A 5,844-nucleotide genomic window follows, 5' to 3' on the forward strand; every position below is an offset into this window, starting at 1 on the left:
TGACCTGGAACTCACTCTGTAGACCAGGATGGCCTCGAACTCAGAAATCCGCCTGCCTCTGCCTCCCGAGTGCTGGGATTAAAGGCGTGTGCCACCACCGCCCGGCTGGGAATGAGATTTCTTAATCCTTAAGACTTCCTATACACCTACTGGGTGCCTCTGGCAAGAGGGAGTACTAGAATAGATTTATCTAACTCACACACAAAGTAGAATGGTGTCCTCTTAATTGTTTATGTGTTCGATGTTAATCATCAAGGATCAAACTCATTCCAAAGAATTGTTCGGTAAAGAAATGCAAAATATAATTGTTCCATATAACAGGCAGCAACTTGAACAGATATTGCAAAATGATGAGGATTGGGAAATAACTTTACAAGGTTATGCAGGGCAGTTTAAGGATCATCTACCTAGACATCTTTTAATTGAATTTCCTAAAAATGCTGAATTTGTTTTTCCTAATAAAGTTTCCAAAGATCCCTTACAGGAGGCACTTCTGCTTTTTACAGATGGTTCCTCTAATGGCAGGGCAGTGGTGTGTAGAGAAAATTATCTCCCCTATAATAAAAAGGGTAACAGAATTTTCTGCTCAACAAGCAGAAATCGCTGCTGTAGTTCCAGCTTTGGAAAATTTTCCTCAGGGTTTTAATCTTTATACAGATTCTAAATATGTCACAGGCCTATTTCCAGCCATAGAGATAGCTTTGCTGTCTGGGTATTCTAAAATCCTAAGGAGTTATAGCTACTGCAATCTTTGATTCAGAATAGAAAGGAAAAATTCTTTATAGGACATATCAGTGGACATAGGGAACTTCCAGTTCAGCTGTCTTTAGGAAATTAGTTAGCAGACAAATATACTAAAGAAATAATCATGAGTGTCATAGAGAGTGCTCAGCAAAGTCATCAACTACATCATCAGAATGCTTTAGCACTAAAAACAATGTTTCAAATTACTAGAGAACAGGCTAGACAGATCGTGAAGCAATGTCAGCATTGTCTGGAGATGTACCACCCTCAACAGATGGGTGTTAACCCACGGGGCTTAAAGGCACATGTCCTATGGCAGATGGATGTTACTCATGTACAGGAGTTTGGAAAGTTGTGCTTTGTGAATGTTATAGTGAATGCTTTTTCACATGCTGTCATGGTCACTGCCAGGACTGGAGAGGCAGTAAAACATGTTGAACAATACTTGCTGACTTGTTTTTTATACCTAGGTGTTCCAAAGAAAATAAAAACAGACAATGGACCGGCCTATATCTCTAGGGCATTTGCAAAGTTTTTGAATCAGTGGAATATTGAGCATGTTACTGGGATTCCTTATAATCCACAAGGACATGCAATAATGGAAAGATCTCATCAAGTATTAAAGAATCACCTTGATAGGTTGAGAGCTGCTAATCAGTTTTACTCACTGAATCATGTTTTAAATCATGCCTTGATAAGGATGTGTCGATTTTCATTCTTCTAAAAGTTCAGGATCAGTTGAACCAGCACCATTTGTTGAAAATGCTGTTTTTTGTCTACTGGGTGGTTTTAACACCTTAGTCAAAGATCAAGTGACCATAGGTATATGGGTTCATTTCTGGGTCTTCAGTTCTATTCCATTGATCTATCTGCCTGTCACTTAACAATACCATGCAGTTTATATCACTATTGCTCTGTAATATAGCTTGAGGTAAGGGATGGTGATTTCCCCAGAAGTTCTTTTATTGTTGAGAATAGTTTATCCTGTTTTGGTTATTGTAAATGAATTTGCAAATTGCTCTTTCTACCTCTATGAAAAATTAAGTTGGAATTTTGATGAAGATTGCATTGAATCTGTAGATTGCTTTGGGAAAGATAGTCATTTTTACTATATTATCCTTCCAATCCATGATCATGGGTGATTTTTCTATCTTCTGAGATCTTTGATTTCTTTCTTTAGGGACTCGAAGTTCTTGTCATACCAATCTTTCACTTGCTTGGTTAGAATCAATCCAAAGTATTTTATATTATTTGTGAGTATTGTTAAGTGTGTCATTTCCCTAGTTTCTTTCCCAGCCTATTTATCCATTGGATAGAGATAGGCTACTGATTTGTTTGAGTTAATTTTGTATACAGCCACTTTGCTGAAGTTGTTTGGGAAATATTTTGGGTCACTTAAATATACTACCATATCATCTGCAAATAGTTATGTTTTGACTTCTTCCTTTCCAAATTCTATCCCTTTGACTTCATTTTGTTGTCTAATTGCTCTGGCTAGGACTTTGAGTATTTTATTGAATAGGTAGGGAGCAAGTGGGCAGTCTTGTCTAGTTCCTGATTTTAGAGGATTGCTTCGAGTTTCTCTCCATTTAGTTTTATATTGGCTACTGTTTGCTGAATATTGCCTTAACTATGTTTATGTATGTGCCTTGAATTCCTGATCTTTTGAAGACTTTTACCATGAAGGGGTGTTGAATTTTGACTAGTACTTTCTCAGCATCTAATGAGATAATTTTTTTCCTTTGAGTTTGTTTATATAATGAATTGTGTTGATGGATTTCTGAATATTGAACCATTCCTGTGTCCTTCGTTTGATGCCAATTTGGTCATGGTGATTTTGTTTTGATGTGTATTTCAATTTGGTTTGTGAGAATTTTATTATTTTGCATTGATATTCCTAAGGGAAATTGGTCTGAAGTTGTCTTTCTATATTGGGTCTTTGGGTGGTTTAGGTGTAAGCATAATGGTGGCTTTATAGAATGAATTGGGTAGTGTAACTTATGTTTCTATTTTAATGGATAATTTGAAGAGAATTGGTATTAGATCTTCTTTGAAGGTCTGATAGTATTCTGTACTTTACCTATCTGATCCTGGACTTTTTGAATGCAAGCGTTAGAATGACTGCTTCTATTGTTTTTCAGGGGTTTGGGGACTGTTCAGATGATTTATCTGATCCTGATTTAAATTTGGTACCTACTTTCTTTCTTGAAAAATTTCCATTTCATCCAGATTTTCCAGTTTTGTGGAGTATAGACTTTTATAGTAGGATCCAATTAGTTTTTTAATTTCCTCAGTTTCTGTTTTTATATCTCCCTTTTTATCTCTGATTTTATTAATTTGGTTACTGTCTCTGTGACCTCTCTTTAGTATGGCTACAGATTTATCTATCTTGTTGATTTGCTCAAAGAAAAAGCTCCTGGTTTTGTTGATTCTTTATACAGCTTTTCTTTGTTCGTTTGTTTGTTTCTAGGTTGTTGATGTTTTGTGTCAGTGTAACTTGGCAGATATGTTCACCTGGCTTTGCATGTTTTTCTTCTGAATAAAAAAGTCTGATGTTCATCTGGACATTACAGTCAGATTCAGCACACTCTCTCCTGTAGTGTCTGTTGGTCACCCCATCCTCACCAACTCCATGTCCACTTGCTGGAACCCCTGATTTCCATGGATTGAGGGGGGTCGACTAAGCCTGTTCCATGGCAGAATGGTGCTCAAAAAGGCACCCCCAGACAGGTAAGACTTTATCTCTTTTTTCTTCCTTTTCTTCTTTACTTCTCAGGCATGGATAGGATCTTGTTTTCGTGCTGTAGACAGACTGATAAAGGCTAACCAGTTTAAGGATGAGAAAGAATTTTTACCATGGGGCAGTCTGACATTAAAACATGTTTAAATGTCTCACCAGCCATAGTAAAGGCCTATGTTGTAGTGATGAAAGAAGTGAGTAAGACAAAAAAAATAAAAATACAAAAACAAAAAACAAAACTAGATAAGGGGCAGCCCTTAGCCCCATTCAGGAACTGTGGACCTCGTTATAGGACACAGACCCAGTAATAAGAAAAACTTTGAGTTGTGGATTCTGAAACTTTAGGAAAAAATTAAAAGTTATGTTTAAAGTATAAAAAAAACTTCATAAAGGTCAAAATATAGCTCAATTCTTACTGCTACCTTATTTACAACTTTGCAATCCTACATTGTGCCAAAAATTTGTAGGTAAGGCTTTATTGGAAGTTAGGAAATCATTTTCTCAAACATATATAATTCATTTTGTGGATGGTGCTTTTGTTGGTTGCAAAAAGTGGAGAGCAGGCAGAGCAGGTTTGGCAGGTGACTGTAAAATGTTTGGCTAAGTGTGGGCTGATGGTGAAAGACCCCCGAAGGGACCCCCGCTCCAGTCTTGGGAAGGACGCGCACCCAGTAGGACGCTGAGACCGACTTGCTGTAAACATACGAGGAAGTTTATTGAAGACAGGACAAGACAAGAGCTCAGGCCAGCATGCTGGGGTCGAAACTCATACGCCACGCAGGGGTAGAGGAGTTCGACCCCGACCTGAATTTTTACAGAGCTTATAAAGGAGAAAACCACAAACCAGGGGGAGAAAAGGGGAGGGAAAAGGGGAATTCTAAAACCATAGACTGCCCACACAGTTAGGTCATATGCTAGTCATGTGTAACACTAGGCAACACACCCAGGGCTTTGTGACATTGTGGTTAGGGTGGTGACATTCCACAGGGGCGTTAGATCATTGTGACCGGGGGTTTTGGGACATTGTGATTGTTCCAGGAAACTTTCCGCTCAGGAATGCTCCGGGAACCATTGTGCAGTAAGGGAGGGTGAAAAGTTCATGTTCTCACAGACCTGCCTTCTTCTTTTGGCTAGCTAGGCAGCTTATTAATTTTTAGCCCTTCAATGGTAGATTCAAAAAAGATTCAGCATGGTAAACTTTTAGGCTATTTGAGACATTTAGTGTATAGAGATTGTGTGTTTTATCAGAAAATTGCCCTCAGATTAAATAAATTGGAAGTTTTGGATGCTTGCCAGAAGCTGTTAGAGAATTTTGGGTTTTAATCCTGGTTTGACAAGCTGCCTCTTTCAAGCAGGAAAGGAAAGGAAAGGAAGGGAAGGGAAAGGAAACGAAAGGAAAGGAAATGAAAGGAAATGAAAGGAAAGGGGGAAATGGATTTTGGATATCTCCCAGGGACAGAGAGAAATCGGGAGACATCCTGTTAATTCTCTCTGGCCCCTACAGGAGAAATCCTTAGTTTTGATTACATCAAGTTCTCTACCCTCTTTGTATTGTCTATGTTTGATGCACCAATCTGTCCATGTGTCAATTCATGTATGTTTGTGTTTTCTTGTCTGAATGACTGGTCTGTTTCATGTTGAAAAAAATGTTTAAAACATTATCTGCTGATTCAGTCTCAATTTGCACAGCAGAACCTGAGAGTGGCCCTGCAACTTAGCCAAGTATCAAACACAGCAGGAGAGCTCCTGTTGAAAAATTGTTTTTTTTAAAAAGGAGTCTGAAACAACTTCGTTCTAAGGCAAATAAGTTGATAGTTGTTTTTTCCTAGAAAATTATCTGCAATCGTGATTATTGTGTTTAGGAAATGACGAAGAGCTTTCTGATCTTAAAATTATAGGTAGAAAAAGTAAAATTCTTTTATTGGTGTAAGACTCATGTAGACGCTTCATTTGGTTTTGACTGGTCTTAAAGGTATAAATATGCTCTGCATGTCTTCATCATAGAGCATTAGCTTATAAGTTAGTGGGTTTGATTAAAATGGTATAACATTGGTAACAAGAGAGTTAGCTTTAATTTGGTCACTCAGAGTTGGAGTCATTTTAAAATAACAACACATGGCAAAAACCATCCCAGAAAACTAAGCAAAAGATCTAGGCCTCTAGGATACTTCTAAATTGAGGTAATATTTTATGTAATTTGTATCCTAGAAAGTAGAGTTAGAATCCCACTAAAATCTGGACCAAGGCAAGGGTGCCCACTTTCTCCCTACCTATTCAATATAGTACTTGAAGTCCTAGCCAGAGCAATCTGACAACAAAAGGAGATCAAGGGGATACAAATTGGTAAGGAAGAAGTCAAA

Source organism: Mus pahari, unplaced genomic scaffold (assembly GCF_900095145.1).
Source record: "Mus pahari unplaced genomic scaffold, PAHARI_EIJ_v1.1 scaffold_10190_1, whole genome shotgun sequence".
In the NCBI taxonomy this organism is placed as follows: Eukaryota; Metazoa; Chordata; class Mammalia; order Rodentia; family Muridae; genus Mus; species Mus pahari.